Here is a 25,806-nt window from a genome sequence, read left to right on the forward strand (position 1 = left end):
CAAGGACAGTGGGCTGAAATCAGCAAGAAGGAATTCTGGAGGGGACAGAGCTGCCCCTCTGACGACAGGTAATTGGTAAGAAATGTGAGGTGGGAATTTCATTTAGGTCTGGGGGCTGGGGGACAGAGAGCATGGCGCCCTGGGCTGGGAGTCAAGAGACCTGGCCCCTGCTCCACGTGACCGTGAGTGGGCCACGTGCCTTGCTGGGCCTCAGCTCAAACTCTGTACAATGTGAAGTCAATACCAACCTGATAGGCTCACGGGGGAGCCCAGATAATAAATTAGAGTGGAAAATAATGATAAAGATGGCATTTCATGAAGGCCCAGACAAGCGTGAGGTGTTTTCAGTTGTGTTGGTACTAGTAGAGATTTATAAGGAGTAGTGAGATGATGATAAGTTCATCCTTACTGTTGTTGTTGTTGTTTTTAACCCATTCGGGACGTTGGGGTTGAAAGAATGTGGAAGTAGGAGGCAGGCCTTTGGATTTCCTGGTTTCTTGTACCTAACTCTCTGTGTGGCTTTGGGCGAGTCCTGCCTGTCTTTGGGTCTTAGTGGCCCCGTCTGTAAAGAGAGGTCTGTAGTTCCCATTCTTCTTTCTCCACCGGGCCACTCACAAGGTGGCAGGGTGGCATGAGCCAGCGATTTTGCAGCCTGGAAGCACCGTGGGGGTGGGTTGGGCTGGCACTGATTGCCGCAGTTGCTGGAAAGGGCATCCAGGCCAAGATATCTTGATGCAAATCCAAGGGCCACTGCTGGCCTTGGGGACTGTTCTGAGCTGGACGTTCTGCCGTGGCCCAGGTGTACCCTGTCAAGTAACTAGGCTGTGGGGCTCAGCCCCTCCCTCTGTCTGGAGTGAGGGGCTGAGTGGACCAGAGGTTTGTCAGCGTGGCTGTAATTACAGCTCGTGCTGGGCAGGCATTACGTGTAGCTTAGTGTTCTCACCATGGCGTAGTGAGTTCACAGCGTCAAGGTTGGGTCTGGCTGCTTGGTAGACTGAAGGCATAAGGAGGCATAGGCACGTTTTGCCAGATGAGAATCAGAAGGCAGCCCTGGGGGCCAGGCGTGGTGCTGTTTCATTGTTTGGTTTTGTTGTACCAGACTTTAGTTTTCTGAGCAGTTTTATGTTCACATCAGATTTGAGGGGAAGATCCAGAGAGCTCCCCCATACCACCCCCACCTCCCAGAGGCATAGTCTCCCCTATTATCCACCTCCCTGATCAGGGTGGGACCTTTGTGACAAATGATGAACGTTCACTGACCCATGATGATCACCCAAAGTCCACAGTTGGCATTAGGGTTCGCTCTTGGTGTTGTCTGGGTTTGGACAAACCTATGATAACACGTATCCTCCGTTATCATATTGTATAGAATACTTTCAGCTCCCTAAAAAGCCTCTGTGGTGTTCACCTCTGCCCCCCACCTGCAATTGATCTTACTGTCTTGGGAGAGGTGAAAGGCCCTTGGCTGTAACATATGGGCCCTGCCTGTGTGACTCCAGAGCTGGTGCTTCTGAGCATAAGGCTGCCGGCTTGGCGGGTAGTCCCCAGGCCCAGGGCAGGTGTGGCCCAGGGCAGCTCGGGCAGGGGAGAGGTGGAGTGTTGGCCCAGGCTGTGATTCTTTCTCCCCTTCTCTGTCACCCATTAACTCTGACATAATAAGGACATTGATCGCCACTATATGGACGCTGGGCCTCATGGGAAAGGCCAGGGTCTTGGGGGAGGTTGGGTGGGTAGTGGGCGGAGAGATGAGGAGATGGGAAGAGGCGATCCTTCACATCATGGTGACTGAGCATCAGGTCTGCACCAGGGACTGTGCTAAATGCTGGAGATATTTCAGTAAGCGTGACAGATGAAGTCCCTGGCTCCCAGGGCTCATATTCTGGTGAGGGACACAGACAGCACACACATATATAAATAAATACGAAAAGTTGTCAGTTGTGACAAATACACTGTAGAACATTAAAATTGGGTGATGTGATGGTGAACTCTTTTAAACTGGGTGGTTAGGGACAGTGTCCCCGAGGAGGGGACAGTTCAGTGGAGATCTGTGTAGCAAGGGGTCAGCTGTGAGAAAATCAGGGAAAAGCATTACAGGCAGATGAACCCACAAGTGCAAAGGGTTGGAATAATCCTGGTGTGTTGAAGATGTAGCATGGACAATGCAGTTGGATTTAGGAACCAAGAAGAGAGCAGTAAATGAGGGTACAGGCGAGGGAGAGTGTAGACCTTATGGGGCTATACAGGGTAATGTCTGGGAGTTTGGATACGATTCCAAGTATAATGGAAAGCTCCGGTGGTGATAGTGGTGGTGTGATTGGATTTGTGTTCTAAAAAGATCCCTCTGACCACAGAATGGACCGTGGATTTCAGGGAGCTAAAGTGAAGACAGGAGATCGGTTAGGCTAGTACAGGAGTGTAGGTGCAAAAGGATGGTGCTGTAGGCTAGCAGGGCGCTGTGTGGGCAGAGAAGTGGGGCATCAGGGTACGTTTTGAAGGTAGAGGTACTAGGATTTTCTGATGGGTTGGCACTCCATCGCAGCGTTGTCCGAGCCGAGGATTACTCCCAATTTTGCTCCTTCCCTCAGCTCCACAGCCATTCCTGAGATGGGGAGAGGAGGAAGAGCAGGCTCAGGTGAGAGGCAGTTGGGGGTGTGGCTTGGGACTTGGTAAGTTCGAGAGCCCTATCACTCATATAAGTGCCACTGTCAAGTGGCTGTTGTGAGCGTGGAGCCACGAGGAGGGTCGGGCTGGAAATCCATACCCACTGTCGCTGGCTTGGTGGTGGTATTTACAGTCAGAGACCGGGAGGAGGTGGAGAAAAGGGGTTCACAGAGTGAATGCTGTGACTGTGCAGCCCATAGATGTGGGGGGAACCGGCCAGCAGGGGTGCCTGGGAAGGTACAGCCAGGGGCGTGTGGCATTCTGGAAGTCAGGAGGAAAGAAGGACTTGGGGGAATGGCCGATGTCAGGTGGGGACGCGGTGATGAATCCTGCTCGGTCAGGGCAGAGAAGACAGGGTGCCATGGATGACGATGTGCCAGGCATGTCCCCATGGATAGGCCACACAGCTCTTGAGTCGTTTTGCCAAAATATGAAGTGGAAAAATGGGGTGGCAGCTTGAAGGGGATGTATGAGTCAAGGCAGCATTTTGGAGACACAGGAGACATTCCAGCAAATTTGTATGCTGTATGGTGATGCGGATGGGAGGAGCTGATGGTTCTTAGGGGAGAGGGGACACTGATAGGAGCCACATCCCTGCCAGGGTTTGGGAGGTGGGACTTGGTGTGCAAAAGCAGGAGTGGGTGGTGAATAAGAGCAAGTGTACTTTCTTCAGGCCCAGTCACTGTAGGGAAGGCAGAGAGTGTGGAGTCGGTGGAAGAATTCCTATGGTTCTCTGACCCCCAGATGTCTGTGCCCAGAGCAGACCTCTCTCCTCAACCTTTTGATTCCCCATCTGCCTCCTGATGTCTCCAGCAAAATGCCTCAGAGGATACTTGTCCTTTCCCCCTGGGGCATCCTGCTTTACCCCCTTTTATGGCCTTCCATGTTTCAGCCCATTCTCCTCCAGCCTCTTATCTCCTTCCTCCAGGGAGCCTCCGGGATTACCCTTAGTCCAAAGTGCTTTTTCCCCTGATTGGGCTGCTGGGGCCCTCAAGATCCAGGACCCAGATACACCTGTGGTCACTAGGCCTCCAGAGACCTGGGAGGGATGTACTTTCATCACCCCTGGGAGGGATGCTGCCTTGTCATGTCTTGGGTGCCATTGTTGTGAAGTCCTCTGCAGCTAGGGAGCAGGCCTTTGGTTTGTGGAGAGAGAAGAGATTGAGGGTTTGGGTTCCAGAGTCTCACTCCCCTGGGTTCAAATGAGAGGTCCTTGCTAGTTGTACAACCTTTGGCAGATTTTTAGAAGCCTCTCTGACCTCAGTTTCCTCATCTGTAAGGTCAGGTTAATAGGACTTAACTCCCTGGTGTTTGATGCTGGTTAATTGAGCTGACACACATAAACGGTGCCTGGCACATTATCAGCACTCAACCAATAGCATCATCATAATGATTAATATGTTATTTTTTTCCCTACTATTTGTTCAGTGGGACCTTAGGGAAGTCACTTGACCTTCCCATGCCTCAGTTTCTTCATCTGAAAACTGGAGATAGTCATGGTGTCCTCCTTAGGGGGCCATTAAACTTACTGAGCCGAGGGGCGCCTGGGTGGCCCAGTCGGTTAAGCGTCCGACTTCAGCCAGGTCACGATCTCACGGTCCGTGAGTTTGAGCCCCGCGTCGGGCTCTGGGCTGATGGCTCAGAGCCTGGAGCCTGTTTCCGATTCTGTGTCTCCCTCTCTCTCTGCCCCTCCCCCGTTCATGCTCTGTCTCTCTCTGTCCCAAAATAAATAAACGTTGAAAAACAAAAACAAAAACAAAAAAAAAAACTTACTGAGCCGAAATGTGCAGAGTTTAATCCAACAGCTGGCACATAGTAGGTGTTCAAGAAGAAGAGCTTGCTGCTGGTGACGATGGTGGTGGTGGTGGTAATTATCCCTCTGCATTCCCATGTCCCCTGCTGAACCCCTGCTGGGGCTGTGGAGCTGGTTGCCTGGGGGGTCCTGCCCCCTCTGCCATGCTCAGGCCAAGGTGCCCCCCACCCCCACGCCTGCTCCCCCAAGGCTCAGCTGTTCACGCTTGGCTTTTCACCCTTCCCCACGAACCCATTCATCTCTGAGTCTCTGTAAGGTTACAAGGCTTTGAAAATTAATTTAAAAAAATTATACTCTTCTGACCCTTTAAACTTGATTTTAAACCTTCTTAGTGCTGTAATGAAGCCCAGGCTATTTGGGGCATTTTGAAGGAGTGTGGTTGACAGTGCCTTTTTAATTTACATAGAAACCTGGGAACACACATGGACCCAAATATGTATCTGTATAATTAAGGATAAAAATCATAATCCCCTAAGCGAGCTCTGCTAGTGAGCATCAGGTTTAATAGGGATTATGAGGAGGAATTAAAGTTGCCCAAGGGGTGCACTGAGAGACTTCAAACACCTTTCGGAAAACAAATTAACGTGCTTTTCAGAAATCATTTTCCAAGGGCGGCAGAGGGTTTTCCTCGGGCTTCCCTGTTTTCTTTTGAGATGTATTTTTAACACTTGTATAAACAGTTTGGGCCCTTGATATGGGGCTTCCTGTGCTCCTTTCATTAGCTGGTGTCTCAGCAAGAATTCGGCTCATTATCCGGGGCATTTTGATTTCCCTGGCCGCTGTTGCTGGTGCTGCTGCTGCTGGGCCCGGCCTGGGGCCATCCTCTTTTCTTTACTATTGCCTAGTGGTGTGGAACCAGTTGGTTTGTGGCTTGGCTTGTTTCTCTGTCTTCCCACCCCAGCCCGGCTTCCCAGAGGTGCTCTCAGTTCCCTGGAGGATGGGACTTCTCAGGCAGGGGGCAGTGGCTGGGAGGTGGGAGGCTGGACCTACCTCAGGATCATGTGAGAAGTTGGCCGAATCGGCCTTCATCACCCAGGCTCCACTGGCCCCTTTGTTTATTTCCCCTTCCCCTTCCCTCAGGTGCATCTGCAGTGGACTATGTGGCCTCTACAGGTACTGAGTTCCCCATCACTGGAGGTGTTCAAGTGCTATCCTGGCTTAGGTTATGAGGGTATCTGTGCCCAGCTATAGAGCAGACCTGGATGGTCCTTAAAGTCCCTTGTAAATCTGAGATTTTGCAGTTTACACTTTACACATGGACTTGGGCAGGGCTTTGCTGAACCTTTACAGCAACAAGGGTACACAGCACTGGGCTCTGAACGGTCACTGTTGGTGACCCCCCGTTCTGCTGTCCTTGCCTGGGGAGAAGGAGAATATGGTGCTCTCGGCTCTTCTGGAGGTTTTCGGATTTATGCTCAGTTACAGGATTTCCTTTAGAAATTTGATCCTGTAGGGCCTCAGAACAAAAATTCCCAATTGGTCTACCTAGGTTCCCTTTTAAAGCTCACTTTCTTCCTTTGCAAAACGGGAGTGATAAATGATAATAGCTAACACGTATTAAGTGCTTCCTGTGTGCCTGACATTGCTTACAAGCACTTGTTTGCTTATAACTACTTAGGCAGAGGTAGTATTATTGTCCCCACTCTCTAGAGCAGGACACTGAGACTCAGGGGGGTTAGTAACTTAGTCAAGGCCACAACTAGTAAGTGATGAATAATCACTTCCAATTATTCTAATTAGAACTATTCTAATTTTAATTATTAGAATAGCATCTAATAATCAGCATCTGGGGGTCTGCTGAGCCCTTCACAGGAAAGTGGAGGTGCTGCCTTGACCTACCCCGAGTAGAAAGCCAAGTGGGCATTGTCCAGCCATGGGTCTTGACCTCCTGAGAAGGCTCACATTAGTGCCTCTCAACTTGGTCAGTACCTTGGCTAGACCCAGCAGGGGCCAAGTGGTGACTGTGACATTGCCTTTGCCACAGAGGGCAGAGCTCCTGTGAGCTGGCCAGCTGGCAGCATCTGGGCTGGGCTGGTGGGCGTACATCTTCTAGAGGTTTTTCTCGGCTTTGCAAATGGGTTGGAAGTTGGAGGTGAGCTCTTTGCGGCTGATTCACGGTGAGTTCACATGAGGCCATGTGCCCACAAGTTGCTTTTACTTCCTGTTACTGTTGGTCAGGTGCCTGTGAGGCAAGAAGGAGGGAGCTTTTTTATCTTGAAGAGGGGCTTTTAGAAAAGGAGGGAGCAGGGGCTCCTGGGTGGCTTAGTCGGTTAAGTGTCTGACTTTGTCTCAGGTCATGATCTCACGGTTTGTGAGATCGAGCCCCGTGTTGGGCTCTGTGCTGATAGCTCAGACACCGGAGCCTGCTTCAGATTCTGTGTGTCCCTCTCTCTCTTTGCCCCTCCCCTGCTTGTGCCCCCCCTCACTCTTTCTCTGTCAAAAACACATAAATAAACCATATATATATATATATATGTATATGTATATATATATGTATATACATACACACATAAAGAAAGGTAGGGAGCATATATTTCCCTGATCTGGAGGTGAGGACACGGAGAGGACTTGGCTGGAGTGCTCATGTAATCCTGCTTCCCATTGGAACTGTGTGTAAATCATCATCCACCCTTTGCGCCCACCCCCAGCCACCCCGGCTGCCTGCTCTGCCCTCACAGGGGTCTCTGGTCTCTTGTCTTGTGTCAGAGAGCTACGGTCACCAGGAGCGGGCGGCTAAAAGTCAACAGGAGATTTCTGCTGGGTTCACAGGTCTGGCTTCAAGGAGGTAGGATTTAGATTGAACCTTAAGGCACTGGTGAATTTCTGGCAGCAGGGAACGGGGCACTGTTGTTTCTGAGCACATCCATAGAGCATGCGCCGTGCTAAGCTTTCAACATCCATGCTGTTATTTCATGCTCATGATGGCCCAGTGCTACATTCTGCCTTTTATTGGTGATGGAACAGAAAGGGGAGATGACTTGGCCAGGTCATACAACTGGATCGAAACTCAAGACAGAAGCCTGCCCTTGCTCACTCCCCTAGCAGCTGGGGGAAAGTGTGAGCTATGGCAAGAAGGCCTGGGAGGACCTGTGGAGGTCCTTCACCTGGGTGACCAGCCGGAGGGGAAGGGTGGGAGGGTGGAGGTGGCACAGTGTGAGGCTGGTGCTGCTGGTGGTGGTGGCTATGTATGCCCAGAATGTCAAAGTCCTCAGTGGTGTGCTGGGACTGTTTACCAACCAGGTCTCTGGAGGGGTGGGGGGAAAGGAAAGAAAAGGAGCAAGCAGAAGGCCCTGATGTGAGGTGTTTGCTGATGCCCATGGTATGAATGTTTCCACCTTGGCCAGCTTCGAGTTACCAGTGTGATGGCAGTGAGCACTGAGTTCTCCTCAGCCATCAGGAGCTGCCCTCAGCACTTGCAGTGGCCGCATGTCCGTGGTGCTGATGTTTGGGGTTTATCTGGGAGACAGTAAGAGAGGAGATGACTTTGTCAGAGCTTTTTATCAAAATGCAACTCTGAGGGTTGTCTAGTGGTGGGAAAAGAGGCTGGAGAAGATGGCCACCTGGGAGAGGCCAGTGCCGATCCCTGGAGCTGGAGGGGCCGGGACCTAGGGCAGACAGCAGGCGGGGTCCCTGGAAAGGAAGGGCCAGATCCATTCGGTGTAGCTGATGTCTTTGCTTCTGTCGGAAACCTCGTGGGTCTCTCGCTCCGAACATGTGTGTCTCCGTGGGAGGCTTGTGGAGGCAGTGAGACCTCAGCGCCCCATCTCCCTTTTCCCCTCCGAGGTCAGGCTGGGCCGTGAGCAGTTTCACACGGGAGTGCTGGGCCTTCTTCTACACGGTCCAGTCCAGTGATTTAACAGCAGCAGCAACAACATTCCCCCAAGACATGACCTGGGAATTTTCATTTGGGAAAAAAAGATGGTCTTGGAACTAAACCCAGTTGGGGAGTTCAGGGCTGAAGGGCACATCAGTGTTTGTACTCAGCTGTGACAGAGGCCCGCTGAGCTGCTGGGACTTCGTTGGGCCTGGGGAGGGATCCACAAAGGCCTTCTGCCCTGACCCGTGTGGTCAAGGAGACCGAGGCCAGGGGAGTGTGGCCAGATAGACAGAGCAGCGCTGTCCCAGAACCAGCAGTCAAGGCTTCCTGAGGGAAAGTGGTTCTAGCTGAACTTTGAAGTGTGGGCAGCATCTGGAAGTGAAGGGCCCTTCGGGCAGTGTCTGAGGGTGAGTTTGTGGCAGTCATCCACCCCTTACTTGTCAGATCTGTTCCCTGCCTGGCTCTGTACACAGGGGCTGGCCCCACAAACTACAATTCCCAGGTCTCCTCGGCAATGGGTTCTAGTTAGGTCTGGCCCGTTGGATGCACCGACAGGAGAATGGAGGGGCAGGAGGAGGGGAGAGGAAGGGGCACTTCTTCCCCCCCACCCCTCTCTGGCTTGGGAATCCAGCAGCAGTGTCTCCTCTGTGGCTCTGATGTCACTGTCTCACGTCTCCTCACAGTCTGGCTTCCTCAGCCTGACGAGGCCTCCTCCCCAACAGTCCTGGCTTCTGGGCTCTGGAAGCGCTTTCTCCTAGTTTTCCTCCAGCCCTGGGGTTGGTGCTGGCTTTCTCTTGCTACTGCTGGTCTTTGCATCACCTCACTGTCCCCTGCTCATCTTGGAGCTCTGTAACCAGGTCACTGTGATGGCTTACTGGGCCTTGGCTGTGGGCTTTGCTGCCTTGACTGGCTCCTGACTGATCTCTGGGAAGAGACAAGGGGGCAGGAGAAGCCTCCCAGTGGGTGGGGTGTGTATCTTCCCCCCATCTTGCTCTTGGGTCAGACGGCCAAATCTGATGCCCAGCGACCTTCCAACTCAGCCTCTGCCTGTCTGGGCCCCCGACCCCTGAGCTTTCAGGGACTTCCAAACCTGATTCCAAGGCTACTGTCTGCTGGAGGCCTGGTACCTGGCTCCAGAGGCCTGTTATCATGTGGTTCCCTCATTCATGGGGTCAGAGCTACATACTGACTGGCTGGCTTTCATTCTTGCCCGACCCCCCTTGCTGACCCTGCCCTGACCTGCTCAGGTCGGAGGGACCTCGGACCTCTGGCCCAGGTCTCTCATTCTGTAGCTCCTCAGGAGCCCATATCTCAGTGGGAAGAAAGGGTGAGGCTGGAATTCTGTCTTGTGAAGGGGAAACACCTGCCCAGGGTTACGCAGCAGGGACAGGAGGCTCAGCCGTGGTAGACTTTCAGGCCACAGCGTGTCCCCTGGGGCTTCCAGGGAACAAAGCTGGGAAATCGCAGTCTAGTCCCTGCTTGCATTTCATGTGAAGATACGGGGGTCTGAGAGGAGCAAGAACTTTGCCAGAGTCACTCTGAGCCAGTGGTAGAGCGAGAGCTCAGGCTATGCTATGTCTGCCTGGCGCCTGGCGGGCATGCTTCCGCATCCTCAGCGGCTTCAGGAAGTACCATGGGATGGGCCAGATGTGAACGTGCTGGGAGGCTAGTCTGCTGCCTGCTGCCAGAAGAGGCCTCTGCTGGGGCAGGGTGCTTATTCCCCAGAACCCTTGGAGGTCAGCAGAGGTCTCTTCAGAGCCTGGGGCACCAGGCCACCATTCTCCAAGTGCAGGGTGCGCATGTGTGGCTGCCTGCCCCGGGCGTGGCCCTGGAGAAATCCCCAGGTACACAGCAGGTCGGTGCCAAGTTACGCAAGAGCTGTGGCAGCCGTGGTGCTTTGCGCAGGACCGAGAGGGCATCATGGTCCTGGGAGAGGGATGACTCAGCAGTGCTGGGCCTCTGGGGCAGCTGCCAAAGGAGGCCAACCTGGTGGGGACACCCTGCCAGGGTGCAGGCAGTCTCTGGAGTCCTTTGGGGAGTGCCCTTGGCCTAGGTCGGTGACCTGCCATGCACACACTGAGTCCCCTCCATGCTCGCCCCCAGCTGTCAGGAGTGCTGGACCACGCACAGCCCTCCCCAGGCTGAAGAGCTCCCCCAAAACTTTGGCACACTCAGCTGATCTGGGCCGCGGACCTGGGTTTGCACACACTTGAAGTTGTGGGGACCTAGAGACAGACCATGCAAGGAGTTCAGTGGCTAGTCTCATCTGAGTAGGAGGTAGTGTCTGTGTAGGAGAGGCTCCCCAAAAGATGTCCAGGGAGGCTGCTGTCTAATCACAGAAGGCCTTTAATGACTGGCCTGCCCGGGGTCTAGTCTGTGAAAATAGGGAGCCATGGAAGGTTTCGGAGCAGGTAGGTGATAATGCCAGAGATGTGCTTCAGGAAGGTGGGGAGGGAACAGATGCAAAGCGTGTATGAACCTCCGCTAGGGTGGGGCAGGCCAGGCGAGGGTGAGGCCACACTGTGTCTGACCCAGGCATGGGAGAGGGCTGCTTCAGGCAGCGGCCACGGCACTGGAGCCAGCTCAGTTCTTCTCGCTCAGCTGGTCGAGGTCTGAGGAGGAGCTGCTTTGGCTACTGTGGGAGGGGGGCTGGGCTCAGGTACACGAATGAGTTGAGAGCTCGCTGCCACCTGCTGACTGGCACCTTGGGCAAGCGACTTACAAGCCATTAAATTATTAAGCAAATTGAGACCCACCTCTGAGCCTCAGCGCATCTGCTAATTGGGAGTGATCCATGCTTTCTAACATTGTTGTGAGCACTCATGGTAGGTAGTAGCCCAGCAGGGTGCCTGGGGGAAGCTGCTAACAGAGAGGGGTGGCCAATCCATGCGCTGGTTGACGATACCCCCCAAAGGTCCAGTTCACCATCCTGCCTCTCAAATGTTCTGTTGGCCCACGTGCTCCTTTCCAAGGCCCCTTCCTTCACAACCTCTTTGAGGTGCCTGTGGGTCAAGGTGGATGATATCAAAGCCCTACCCCTCCCTCACTGCGCCTTTGCCTCTCACTGTGGCTTTGGGTAGGACGAGGCAGGAACCAGCCTGCCCTCGAACCTACTGAGGTCACTGGAGGGTCACAGCTGATGATCCTCTGTCCTCACCCATGGGGCTGGGCCCTGAGTCGGCTCCCCCACCGGCGTTCAGCTGGTGGGGAAGATGCCCCACGGGGTGGGTGGCCTGACCAGGCTGCTTACGCTTGTCACTTCTGAATCCCCCTTCTTGTAATGGCTGTAATTGTCAAGCAGTTTCCTCAGAGACTTTTTAGTAAAGATACGCGAAAAGAACGTAGCCACTAACTGGAATGTGTTTCTGGAAAGGCCCTGAGTTCTCTCTCATCAAGAATGGGGCTAGGTTGGTAGGGGACATGGACAAGCCCCTCTTCTTCCAGGGACCCCAACTTCCTTTATGGGGCTATTGGAGCTGAAGATCAGGGCCTTCTTGTGGGCCTGCTGGGGGCCCTGGCAGCATGGAAGAGGACAGAAGGCTCCCTGAAGTCAGACGAGGGGGAGGTGGCTATGGAGCTACATCTTAGGGGCCCCTGGAAGGGGTGGTGTCTCCCTGGAGGGGGGCGGTGCTGCCTCAGGTTGATGAATGGTTCCCAGGCCTGTTCTTACCCACGGACACCACGCCCTGGGTTGCCCTGAGTGCTGCGTCCAGCTTGGTGGGACTGCCAGGCCTTTGTCTCCGTCAGTCCCTGGCTCCATCCTCACACCTGAGCTGTGAGCAGAGGTGACTGGCACAGAGCGATGCTTTCTCGGCAAACAGGGCACTCCCTCCTTCTCTTGGGGACCTTCAGGGCAGGAGGCTACGTTTGCCAGAGTGGAGGCCATGTGTGTGTGTATGTGTGAATGTGTGTGTGTGTGAGAGAGAGGGAGACCTTGAGGAGGGTAAGGGGCTGGCCCTTGGGTCACACAGACAGCAGCCTGAGATGTAGTCTTGTAGCTGGAATCTTGGAGAGATTCTGTGAGAACTGCCTCCTTCAGCATAAGGGACAGGCTGAGGAGAGATTTTCCTCCCTGCACAGCGTCTGTACTGAAGACTGTCTTGAGCATCTGGAGAGACTGAGGGTGATGGAAGGCCTGAATGAAAAGGAGGCTTGTTTTGGCTTCAGTCTGATGCCCCAGGGAGGCTCAGCCTTAGGAGAAACCACTGAGTCCCAAGGTTACGCTGGGGGCCTGTGTGCAGGCAGATTGGACAAGCTGACCCACTGGCCAGATGACCCTGGTGTGTGACCTCAGCAGTGGCTAGTCTTGGCACTCCCTCCACTGATGGGTGTCAGTTCAGGAGGGGCATTGGGGCAGGGTGCCAGGATCTGGCCCCATTGCAGAAAGCCTCCCCCTGCAGGCAACCACCCGGCTTGGCAGCCTGGGACTTAGAGTTCCCCCATAAAACAGAGTCACGGTGCTCTTGTCCATATTGGCAGGGGAGACAGAACCCAAACTGGAGAGAGTGGGTATAATGTTCTCAAGTGTAAGTTGTTCTCTTGTAAATTTTTAAATAAACCTTTGGCACCCGTTATGTCTTCATCCCGGGAAAGCCCTTGCTGATGCCAAAATTACGGAACTGTTTCAAAATGTGTGAATCCACTGAACTGATTTGAAGTTCCACATGAACACTGCTGAGATTAGAACTTTAATAGTTCAGAGGTGCCTGGGTGGCTGAATCAGTTAAGCATCCAACTTTGGCTCCATGATCTCAGGGTTTCTGAGTTCAAGCCCTGCGTAAGGCTCTCTGCTGTCAGTGTAGAGCCTGGAGCCTGCTTCGGATCCTGTGTGTTTGTCTCTTTCTCTGCCCCTCCTCCGCTCGTGTGTGTGTGTGTGTGTGTGTGTGTGTGTGTGTGTGTGTGTGTGTATTCGCTCTCTCTCAAAAATAAATATTAAAAAAAAAAGAATGAAGATGAGGGGGTTAAGAGTTTATTTAGGGCAGGTATTAGTATTGCCATAAGGCTCACGTGGCTTTAAGGGAATGGGCCAGCTCTGCAGAATTATCACATGATTCCTCATTGACATTGGTGCTGTAGGCTTATGGCAGAGTTGTAGTTTTGTATGCAGCTGGTTGTCCTTGCAAACAAGGCCTTGAAGTTATCAGTGCCACTTGGTTTGCCTCCATCTGTCTGCAGACATTCAGTCTCTGTGTTGGTATTAATTACATCAAAAGTCAGAAAAAGAGCTGGCCTGAGGTTACATCTTTCTCCTATTAAATCCATTCTGGGCAATTTGACTTTGGCACAGCACGTCATCCAATTTTGTTGATAGTTTTGTTTGTATTTAATTTCCAAATTTTCTTGGGCTTTTTAGGTATTCAGGAGTGATAAATAGGCGTGGAGGGCTCTAATGTTTGTTTCTATACATGTATGCCTTCAGTGACCAGTCTATCATAGAGGTTCTGCTGTGTGACTGTGTTCCCGGCACATTCTAGGCACTATGGCACAGCAGTTAACATAACGGTAAAATTCCTGTCCTCCTGGAGTTTGTAATCTAGAGAGGGTAATAGACCCCTCCCTCCCCCGCCCCTCAAAAAACCCCGAAACAATAAAAACTCCACAAAACCAAAAGGCAAAACCATCCACAAACAGTGAATAAATTTATGGTTTAACATTAGGTGAGGATGAGGAAAAAGTTAGCTGGGGAGTGGGATAGAGTCAATGAGGAGGGGCTCTTAGGTAGGATGAGGAGGACCGATCTCTCTGGAGAGGTGACATTGCTCAGAGACCTGAGTGAAGCCTGCTGATTGGGAGAAGAGAGTTCTAGGTTCGGGGGCAGTAAGTACAAAGACCCCTGAGATGGGGATGTGGTCACTGGATATTGTATAATATTTTAATTAGGATATGAATAAAAAATGTGATACTGATCAACAGTGAGAATGGGTACTTGGGGTTTGGGGCATGCCGGCAAGCAATGGGGTAGCTTCTCAGCCTTCTGGGAGTATGGGAGCCCAGGAGGACTCCAGACCCAGGCAGAGGAGTAGTTGGTGGGGTCACAAGGTTCCCTGAGGCTTGCTAGCTAAGAGGTGGCACAGCACATTGGGCCAAAGGAGAGCAGAGTAGCTGATGGCACCCTGTCCCCAAATCCAGCCCCTGACAGCATGGCCATCCAGAGGAGTTGTTCTCTAGGCTTAGCTGCACCAGAATAACCTAGAGGGCTTGTTAAGACAGAGGCTGCCTGGCTCCATGCCAGATTTCTGATTGAGGAAGTCTGGGGTGAGACCTGCCAATACCTTTCATCCTATGTCCCAGGTGCTGACATTGTGGCTGATCCAGGGACCACACCTTGAGAACCTTTCCTGCTGGCATCTATCCAGAGTGACTGTGGAAAGAGAATAAGGCTCGAAGCCTAGAGACAAGGACTGGTCCCGGTCCCTCAGGATGGTTGTTTGACCCACTGGGTCTCCTGGAGAGTATCATCCATGATCCTGGTGCCTCCAGGACCCTGTCCAGGTTGGCACCGTCCCTTGCTGAATGTGGGTGTGTGTGTGTGTGTGTGTGACAGACATGGCTCGTGCCTCTGTGAATCCACGCTGGTTGCTGTGGTCGCCATAGTTGGAAGCTTCTTGGGTTAGAGCCTACAGCTCAGATGGGTGAGGGGGGACACACCTCTGGCCCAAGGACCTGAGCAGGAGAACCTCAGGAAATAGGGGGGGCTGACACTGAGAAGTGGCAGCACTGTCATCCTCACTTAGTGGTTCTCATTCCTGCCCCGCGAACCTCAGGTCCAGCGCTCTGCTGCCCTCTCCACCCCTCCCCACATGGGTATGTGTAAGGGCTTTCTCCTTTGGTTTGTTTTTCCGGAAAGGTGAACTGGTGTTATTGAGGACGGACCCCTGGCACCCGGCTTGGTTTTCCTGAGTGAGGCCTTCTGTTGTCACAGGTATAGCTCTGGTTGTCGGTTGGAGTGTCAAGGGAGAAAGAAGAAGGGAGGCAGCCGGCTATGCTTGGTGGCCTGGAGGGAGTTGATGGAAAACATCTGAGCCAATGGCTCCGTGCACTCAGAAAATAAATCCTGGCTTCCGAAGAAGCTGCAGAAAATTGATTTTTCGCAGCTTCAGTGGTCATCCTGAAGGATTTGGTGGGGCGGAAACTGGGCCCATTTCTCATCCCTGTGCTCTGTGCTGTCGGGTCAGGTGCTGAACGGGCTTCTGTTAGAGGCAGAGAGGCCTGGGCCAGCCCCCAGCTCCTGTCATGTACCTCCCACTGCCCTGTGCAAATGGGGAGGGGTGGAGGGCCCATCTCCCTCAGCTTGCCCTCACACCCAGCTGCTTCTCGCCCGTGGCTTGCCTCTTGCGCCTGCTACCATGGACGTGAAAGGTGCGTGTGTTCATGCAGCTGAGCTGGGATTAAGGCATTTGTACACGGGTGCAGCTGTGGGTCTTTGGTGTCTGGGGCACTGTGGGGCAGTGGCGGGTGGATGCCTTGGGGAGCTCAGCCTGTCTGTGTCTGTTTAGTCCCTCGCTGAGCACTGCCGTTGGCTGCTAAGATCTCAATTGGCCACGAGCGCCACGCGGGCTCCCCCAGGGACGGGCCTTGTCTGGGGAGAAGGATTAGCTTTTGGTACATTTTCCCTTCATGTGTGGAGCATGCACTTAGCCCAGGCCCAAGGGAGCTGAAGGTTCCCACAGCCAGGGAGGGAGCCGCAGCTACAGACTGATGGTTCCCGGAGCTCCTGTTGGCTTTGGATGATTTTATGGAAAACTTGGCTAGGGTGTTGTGAGGCATAGCTATGACCTCTTGGCCCAGCAGCCAGCACAAGGAATGGCTTAGCCTTCCTGAGACGTGTGGTGTGGGCTACGATGTCCCTCCCCCGGCCAAGAGTCCAGGGGACAGAGGACTTGGCTCTGCCCCAACTCTACCCCAAGCCCTGAGACACCCTGGACACATCCCTGCCTGTCTCTGGCCCCCAGCCTGCTCCTTGGCTATCAGGAGGGAATAACCCATTCCTTGCTGGGGTGGTGAGAATATCCACTGAGATGGGACTGGATCTAAAGTGCTCAACCTAGGGGCGCCTGGGTGGCTCAGTCGGTTGACCATCCAATGTCAGCTAAGGTCATGATCTCATGGCTTCTGAGTTCAAGCCCCACCTCGGGCTCCATGCCGACAGCTCAGAGGCTGGAGCCTGCTTCTGATTCTGTGTCTCCCTCCCTCTCTCTCTGCCCCTTCCCCGCTCATGCTCTGTCTCTCTCTCCCTTAAAAATAAAAAAAAATAAAAAAAAAAGAAGACCCTTTGTCTGCCCGTGGAGGTGGGAAATCAGATACAGCAGGAGTCCAGGCCTCTGTTGAGGTCTTCAGTTGCCGTTGGTCAGGTTAGGAATCTGGAAACGGACCATCTTTCCTGGTGGTCTTCAGTGGTGTGGCCTATCAGTGCCTTTCCCCCTGAGCAGCAGTGCCTTATATCTCTTGCACATTTCCATCTTTCTGGACTCATTGGAAGGAGCTATAAGTGAACACACTGCCAAAAAATATCAAGTTCCTCAGGGAGTGGTGATGCTCAAACCCCTGAAAAGTGGCAAGCATTTTGGTATTTCTTGTTCCTTGTTTGTAGTGGCAGCATCAGTTACCTACACCTCATGGCCCTGGTGTGTGAGCTTGGGGTTGCGGTGGGGTCATGAGCGGGAGGAGGAGGGAAGGAAAGGGGAGCGCTGGACAGTTGATCAGGGTGGAAAGTAAAGATACTTCCTTTAGGTGGAAAGTGAAATGGGAGGGGCGCCTGGGTGGCTCAGTCGGTTAAGTGTCCGACTTCGGTTCAGGTCATGATCTCGTGGTTTGTGGGTTCGAGCCCCATGTTGGGCTCTGTGCTGACAGCTCAGAGCCTGGAGCCTGCTTTGGATTCTATGTCTCCCTCCCTGTCTGCCCCTCCTCCACTCATAGTCTTTCTCTCTCTCAAAAATAAATAAACATTAAAAAATTAAAAAAAAAAAAAGTGAAATGGGAACCCAGAGAGAAATAATAATAATGTCATATGACACTGTGATAGATATCAGTATTTTCCCCCAAGTTGGACCTGCTCAGGGCTTATATGCCCTGGCATTTCATAGATATAAAATATTAATATCATAATGTTGTTAATAATAATAATTCTTGGGGTGCCTGGATGGCTCAGTTGGTTAAGCGTCTGACTGCCTCAGGTCATGATCTCACAGTTTCATGAGTTTGAGCCTACGTTGGGGTCTGTGCTGACAGCACGGAGCCTGCTTTGGATCCTCTGTCTCCCTCTCTCTGCCCCTCCCTCCACCCAAAATAAATAAATAGATGTTAAAAAAATAATCATAATTCTTAAAGAGTAGCTCATTTTTTATCAGACCTGTATTTACAGACACCGCAAAGTGCTAAGCACTTTATTATCTCACGTAATAATCTCAAGAACCCTGTAGGTGATTATTATTTCCATGTCAAAGTGGGGGAAAAAGAGGCTGAGAGGTGGCGTATCTTGTCCGAGATTCACTGAGGCAGATGATGGGAGCCAGCAGCTTGGGGCCGGAACTCGGACAGAACCTGGGTTCGCCCTAAGGATACCACTTCCTGGGTGCTTGGTTTTGCCTGGAAGGGGCAGATCAGCGGGAGTGTGCATGCTTGCCTTGTAACGATGACGAGGATGATGATCCAGGCCATGGTTAAGGACCAAGCTCTGGAGCTGGACTGCCTGAGTCTGAATGCCCATAATACCGGCTACCAGCTGGTTGGGAGTGGGGGCTGGTGGGGGGGGGGGGCAAGATCCCGTGCCTCATCTGTGCCTACCTCAAGAGTTATCAAGAATTTCAAACTGTTGATACCTGTGAGGGTCCTACATAGACAGGTGCTATTAGTATATGCTGATCGTTGCTTTTACACATTCTCACATGTCTGCACTTGGGAGGTGTTTCCTGGGTTTTAGAACCTTGAGATTGGCAGGTAATGGATGCCTGATAAATATTCACTGCATGAAGGAATGGAATTTATCAAGTGGCTTGGAGGTCTCACAGTAACCTTCTCTTAAAAGGATCCTCCCCATAGCCTCCCCTTGCCTGAGACCGACCCACAAGTGGGGCTGAGTGTGGCTCTCATCCACATTGGCCAGCACAAGTAGGATGGCTTGGTTGGCTTGGCGGGATGGTCATGGCCATGGTCCTCGTGGACCCCAGTGCCCGCGGGAGGCGCGGGCCTCTTGAGGAGGCAAGTGAAGGCAGATGGCAGCTCTCTGGCCTGCAAGGTTGGGGATCAGGGGGGCTGGCTGTTCTCTGACGAGAGGGGGCTGCTGCATGTGGATGTGTGAGCTCTGGAGCTGGAGCCCTTCCCTGAACCTCTTGAGGGTGCTGGCGGAAAGCTGGGCCATCCAGAGCAGGAGGCTGCCCAACCTGTCAAGGTTAACAGATAGGCTTTGGCCCTCCCCTAGGAAGCCATTCAACTTCTCCTCTGACTCAGGCCACATTGTTTCAAAGCATGTGGTATAAACTACTAACCACCGGGGAATTGCTTGAATTAACAAACTCGTTTTTCCCGAGACCTGAGGTTGAACTTGAGTGAGGAGTTCAGGGCTCTTTCCAGAAATCCAATAGATCAGGAGAACTCATGTTACACCATGTTTTCAACCTTGATCAAATGCACATTTTGCGTGGTGGGGCCTTCTCCACGCCTGCACACTTCCAGCTGCACCCGATTGCTCACAACCGTGGCAGACCAGAGTAGTAGCTGGCACCCGGGCCCGGCTTTGAGGGAGCCAGCCTCTTGCCTGAGTTGCAAGGCGTTTCAGAAGGTTTCCTTTCTTCTACTCTCCCCGAAACTCCTGCCTCTCCCACACCTAACCGTCTGAGTACTATTACTAAGAGGAGGTATAAAGGTTTTGCCAAAATGATCCTGGGCCCTGGGCTGAGTCATGGGCCCCAGCTCCATTCTCTCCTATGTCTTGTTGCTGCCTGTGAAGATGGGCTGGGCCTGCCTCCCTCCATCAGAATGCCTGGCCCAGGGGTCACCACAGATCCAAAAGGTCAAGAGGAGTTGATTTCTTTCCTGCTACAAGCCCCACCCACATAGCCACATCTGAGCCTGAGCCTCTAGTGGGAGCTCAGGGGAAGTCCAGAGATGGCTCTGCATCTTGGAGGAGACAGCCCTATCCAGTAGGCCGTGGGCTGTGCAGGGACAAGCATTTCCTGTGTGGTGTAGGCTGAAAACCACAGGGAACCTTGGGTATCAGGGTGTGGGAAAGGTGGGGCTCAGGGAAGAGTTCCTACAAGAAGGATGGGCTTCTTGGAGGAGGTGGGGTTGCATTCCTAAGCCCGAGAGAGGAGAACAGGTTTTGCTAGACTGATGTGGAACTTCCCAAAAAGCAACACTGCTCCTCAAACCCTGTCTCCTGCCATCTGAATTCTGGGGTTTCAGTTTTCTTGAGGGAAGGGGTATGTGACCCAACCTAGTGGTTTCTAAACCTGGCCCAGCATCCTGACACCTGAAAGCTTTGTAACACTGTTGGTATACAACCTCACCCCAGACATACCCAGTCAGTAGCCTTGGGAGGCTCTACACATCTCCACTGCCACAGCACCCCGGGGGGTCACAGTGCTGGGCCCCATTCCAGAGACCTAAACTATGCTCCACCCACTTCATTCCCTGCTGGTGGCTGCTAGGGGTTCAAGGACATCTGTGGAGACACCTTTGATGGAATCTCCATGAGTTTCATTGTATTTGTGGCCTGGAAGTAAGCTCCCAACTCAGCTCAGGCAATTGGAGGCAAGTTCTGGATTACATGACTCTGGGCCCCAGGGGTAGGAGATTGTGGTTCAACTACTCCCCTCTTTTGGCCTCTCTGTACCTGGGCTTTCACCCTCCCCTCTGCCCCTTCACCCCGGCTTCTGTCTTCTCAACCTGGGGCAACTTCCTCAACTTCAAACTTCTCAGTTTTAGGAAATGTTTACATTTTTCAGCAGACTCTGCTGCTGCACCTGTAGATATCTTAGAACTTGCTCGCTTCTGAGTTCCAAGGCAAGGAATCAGATTGACCCAACTCATAGGTCATTGGTAGCACTATGGAGTGTTGCCTCAGGGGCAGACAGTACAAAAGATGGCTGTCCTCAGACCAGGGGTGGGGCAGGCAGGTCACGGCCCTGCCCAGCCCAGCCCAGCGAGTCTCTGTGTGTTGAGGTAGAATCTTCTGGGAAACAGCACCTTGGCAGAAGCATCTCCCCCAGGGAGATGTAGAGCAAATGGCCTTGCTTTGTTTCATCAGAGGAACTCAGAGTGGCCCTCAGAATCTTTGTCCTCCCTAGTTACTCTTCTGGCGGCTGCTGGTACTATAGGCATGTTCCTGGGAGGTTGTCACCCAGAAGAGGGTACGTCAGCTGACTGCACAGGGGCTGCGTTGTGTGTATTTGCGCTTCCTTCTGCTGCCTGGCACCTGGCTTGGAAGAGCACTTAGATTTGAGTCCAGGAATATTTTTTGCCTCTCCCCTCATTCTTCCAAAAGAGCTCCCCAAGGCTCGGGGAGCCCTGAGCACTTCCTGGAGGGCATGCCCATAGGGATAAAGAAACTCCTTCAGTTTTGTGCTCCTTTGGCGGCCATCATAGCTCCAGGCGGCTTAGGTCCATGACCAGAGTGTGTTCCTGCTGGGCTTCCTGTCTAGGTCAGGGCCACATATCCTGGCTTTTGGGAGTTTTCCAAAAGGATCAGAGCCAGTGATGAATGTTGACGAACGTTGCCACAGCCTCTCCTGAGCATGACGTATTAGTTATCTGCCAGAAAGGTTCTGACAGACACGCCAATGCCCTTGGTGGGACTCCCGGAAACAGTGAGGGTGCAGGTGCTAACTCTGGACACTGTCACCTTCCTGCAGCCCGTGTTCCATGTGGACGCATGTGTACTATTTATGAAGCTAATAGGCTTCCTGATGGAGGGTGATGTTTACATGCTATAAAAAGTCCATTAACTAAATTTAAGTTTCTCTAGAGATCATGGGGCTTAATCTGTATTCTGCAGGTGACATGGAAGGAACCAGAAATCCCAATGACCTCTTCTGTTAGTCTTTGACTGGGATCGGAGATGTGAGCCTCACTGAATGAGTAGGTAGATGAATGAATGCATGAGGTGTGTGAGAGCATAAGAGAATGATATGGTCGGGCCAAGCGTTTGTCTTCTAAGGCTTATGAGCAACAGTTAGGCTATTTTTAGCTGAGTCTTCAGTAAACAGCCTTTTATTTTGACTGCCAAGTGGCACAGTAAAAATTCTCTATGGTAACAAGACAGCTTTGTTATTTTTGAAGATCAAAGTGTTTTCAAATGCCATTCCCTATTTTTAAATGAACTATTGAGACAGCATTTTTGTTTTCTTTTTGGCTAAAGACTTTGACCAGGTTGAGAATCAGTAGGTGTTGAACTTTACCTGGTGTTACATTCTAAGCCTGAGATGAGGATTGTCTCGGAATTCAGGCAGGGCCCTTTGGCCCATCTGCAAATGGGCCATCTCTGCTGGGTCCCTCTCCTACCATGCAAAGGTCACCCAAGTCCCTGAGTTGGAGACAGGCACCATGTTTGTTTGAAATAGGGTCTCTGCTGCTCTTCCTGGGCCACAGCAAACCTTGGGCGACTCAAAGACCTCCTGATCCAAAAGGTTTCCCTGATCACCTCATACTCCCACATCTCATGGAGAGCTTCCACCCTATCCCTCTTGGGGCTCACACTTGGGAATAATCCAACTGTGAGTTCCCAGAAGCCAGGGCCAGACCTCCTTTTCTGGGGGCCTTTTTTCAACTCGTTGCTGGACAGGTAGAAAATAGTCACTGATACAGTATCAAACAGCACAACGTGAGGTGGTGGGAAGGCATAGAATGACACCTTAGATCCTGGGAGGCAGTTGCCATGGGAAAAACAGAAACTTGAGAACCAGGGGATCCTGAGCTTGAATCCTGGCTCTTGCACTCACTAAGTATATGACCTTGGTTAAGGGACATGACTCTCCTGTGCCCCATTTTGCTTACCTGTAAAATGGGGATGTTGACATCTGTACCTCATGAGTTGTTTTGAAGGCTTTGTGAAAATAATGATCATTAAATTCCTGTGCTCAGTGTAGATAGGTGAGAACAAACTTATAGCAGCCTGGATCTGTATCCCGGCACTACCACTCAGCCTGCATTTCCAAGAGAGCGAGTGACTTGCAGGTTGCATCCATCATTGGTGTGCTGTCACCTCCCTCTTAGTGATGTCCAATGTCTCAGGCCCTGGGCTCAGCCTGTTGGTGGGGATGGTCATGTCATGAGTGCTTTCTGCTTGCCACTTGGGCCAGCCACAGGAAGGTGGCCCCATGGGCTATGGCTACTGCCTGGCTCCTGTGCCTATGTTGGGGCTACAATGACTTCATGATCATCCTCCCAGTCTAGGTTTGTAGGATTTGGAGGAGAAGGACCATAGCAAGCTCCCTGTTTACCAGGCAGGCCCAGGAGCCCACCCATCTCTTGATTGCTAGCAGGCCTCAGGACTGGCCAGGCTGTGGTGCCCCACCCAGCCCTGACCTTGGGGCCCGGAGACCCCGTGGTGCCCTGCTTGTCATCCACAGCCCGGTCAGGGTCGGCTCGTCGCACCCAGGGGCTGCCCCCATGTTTTTCGGAGTCCCCAGCCGAGCACGCCGAGTTATGTAATGCTGCTGAGCCAACATTTACGAGTCGCGGCCAATTTGCTGGCCTCGAGTTACACTGTGCAGATGCTCTGCGTTACGGTTGGCTTTTGTCTCGGAGGCCGTAAGCAGATAGCATAACTCCGCTTACCATTAGACGTTCCGCAAATCATCTGGGCTCGAGCGTGCTGCAGCCAGACAGTTCATTTATGCTGCGAATGGTATGATTTGTAAAGTAATAAATTTCCCGTCTCTCTGCCAGCAATAAAGTACAGCAAGCAGGCGAAGCCAAAGCCCTCCAAAAATACGCTGGCTCCCAGTGAGACCTGGAAGAGAGTTGTGTCAGATTCTGTCTCTCTCTGTTCCTGCCTTCATTGGATTCTGGGAAATCAGGTTTGGGCCATAAATCCCCCTCTACCATCTGGGTGACTCTGGGCCCCGGCACGGACTTGTTATTAGCATGTGTAATTGGCCCCTACCATGACACATTTGTCACTTCCTGGGCCCCTGTCGATTCTGGCATTAAAGGAGACAGGAGTGATGGAGAGCCCCACCCTCTTGGTGTGCTTGGGGCAGAAGCAAGGCTCTTTGTCCTGGGAAGTTAGTGGCAGACAGTCATGGTGGTGGGCGGGTGTCCTGGTGGGAGCTTCTTACAGCCTCCTGTGCAAGTGTGCAAGGGCATTGTGTCACCCACTGTACGGGGATCTCATTGTGAAGGTGGCTGCTCTGAGTAACAGGTCAAGGACAGAACTGGACTGAGTCTTAGGGTATCTGGGTACCCCTTTCCTACATTACATAAGACCGTTTTGCTGCATTTCCTCTGAGCTGAGGTTTCCATGCTGTTCTTTGGTGGCCCTTAAAGGGACAGTCTCCTTCAGTCGGGGCAGTTCTGCCATCACCTGCAGAGACCCTGGGCTTTCACAGAGTTCTTTGTCTTGTGTTGGGTGGGGGTGTATAGATTCACCCCTCCTGGGGGTGCTTGAGAAAGGCCTGCGCGATGGGAATTTGCTGTTGGTAAAGCTGCTTCCCAAGTCGGAGGCCAGTCTTGGAGGTGGGTAGTAGGAGTGTGGGAAGGAGGTACCATGGCCTTCCTGATTTTGCTGTCTACACCACAGCCCTTCCACCGATGGGCCCACTACCGCTTTATCTCCTTTCAACCTGGGTTAGACCTAACGACCCTCACTCACTGCATGTTGACCTTGGGCCCTTGACCTCCCTGAGTCTGAGTTTGCCCTGAGGTGGATGATCCTGCAGTCGCAGGTTTCAGTAAATGCAGACCAAAAGTGCGGATTCCATGCCCGTATTGGGTTCCCCCCTCCCACGGTCCAGTGTGTGTGAATCCCTCCCCTCCTTGCCCCAGTTGGGCAGTCAGCATACAGCATCTGCCCTGGAGGTGGCAGCTTGGGAGGTGATGTTTCCAGCCTGACTGAAGACTGGAAAGTCTGACAGAGAAGTTTATCGGAAAGCAGGGGCGTCCCGCATGAGCATCAAGGGGAAGACTTGAGTCTTGGACCTTGGACCTTGTTCTGGAGGAGAGTAGACAAGGGTAGTTGTGATGACCCAGGGCCACGAGGACAAAGCTGCTTGTCACAACCTTTGTCTCTTTGGAGAGAGGTAAGGGCTGTAGGCAGAGAACGTGGTCAGGACTTAGTGGCCAAAAGACTGCAGAAGAGAGGGCGTAAAGGAAGAAATTGTTCTACCCTTGTCGGAAGGGATGACCTGAAGCTAGTGCTGACACTCCAGGGGGTGAGGAGTCCCAGGACCCAGGACAGGGTGACAGTCCAGGGGGCCAGGAGTCCCAGGACCCAGGACAGGGTGACAGTCCAGGGGGCCAGCAGTCCCAGGACCCAGGACAGGGTGACAGTCCAGGGGGCCAGCAGTCCCAGGACCCAGGACAGGGTGACAGTCCAGGGGGCCAGGAGCCCCGGGCAGGGGGCCCAGGACAGAGCTCCTCCCCAGTCTGAGTGTCAGGTACCCAGATTCCATGTTTAGACACTGCCGGAAGGGTCAGTAGGGATGGGTAGAGGGCCCCATGGTTTTGGCAGGATATCACAGATCTCTCTTCTTCTGGCAAAATGGTTGATGTTTGCTGAACAGCCATGACATGCCAGGCCCCATCAAGTGTGAGGCACTTGATGCATATTAGCTCTTTCTCAGAATCCTTATAACAGCTCTCTGAGTAGACATCAGAAAGGGGAAGCTGAGGCTCAGTGAGGTTAAATGATTTGCCCACATTTTCCCAGCCAGGAGAGGAATGGAAATGGGGTTCCTGTCACATCAGAAACTTCCACTAGACCGCAAGCTCTGTGAGGGCGGAGCCGCGGCCAATCCCGCTCCCTGCTGAAGGCCCAGTGTATCGCCAGGTGACTGGCCCACACCAGGACCAGGTGAGACAGCCTGTGAGCACACACAGGGGCCAGGTGTGCAAGGTTCTGAGGCCGCTGCTGGGGTCTCTGAGGCTCCACCTGGCGGCTCTCTCTGCCCTGTGGCAGCCCTCGTGCCTTGCCCGGGGGGTTGCACTTGCTGGTGGGGAGACCTCGGGTTCCCGACACCTTTCCCCCAGCTCCTCAGACCCTTTAGGTCCCAAAGAAACTTTTGAGTCACGTGTTTCCCTTGGATTTTGGTGATTCGTGATTCATGTTTTTGAGGAAGGCCGGAGAGTGACTCATGCTGATTTAATAAGCCTACGAATATTTTCAAGAAGCGGCTGATAAATCGCTGGCTGGCAGCCCTTTCCCCCATGGCCGCCAGTACCAAGTGCTCAGAAATCACCAAGTTAAACAAGTCTGCAGAAAATTCAATCTCCCCAGCATTATTTTCCTTATTTGAGCTAATAGCGTGCGGCGCCTTTCTTCTGGCACTGTGAGGTGCACCAGGGGGCCTGTGGAGAAGGA

The 25,806-nt window shown here is 52.7% G+C and overlaps 1 long non-coding RNA gene across 14 annotated transcripts in view; it reads left to right on the forward strand.

Moving 5' to 3' along the window:
• LOC125176536 (uncharacterized) overlaps positions 1–25,806 on the forward strand; it is a 306,435-nt gene that overhangs the window by 182,077 nt on the left and 98,552 nt on the right. The window contains exon 1 of one of the 14 annotated variants that reach the window (XR_007156312.1): positions 14,713–14,783. The exons of the other annotated variants lie outside the window; for them this stretch is intronic. This is a non-coding gene — a long non-coding RNA (uncharacterized LOC125176536). Of the gene's footprint in view, positions 1–14,712; positions 14,784–25,806 lie in introns of those variants that run through there. 14 annotated transcript variants of the gene reach the window in all.

Source organism: Prionailurus viverrinus, chromosome A1 (genome assembly GCF_022837055.1).
Source record: "Prionailurus viverrinus isolate Anna chromosome A1, UM_Priviv_1.0, whole genome shotgun sequence".
NCBI lineage: Eukaryota > Metazoa > Chordata > Mammalia > Carnivora > Felidae > Prionailurus > Prionailurus viverrinus.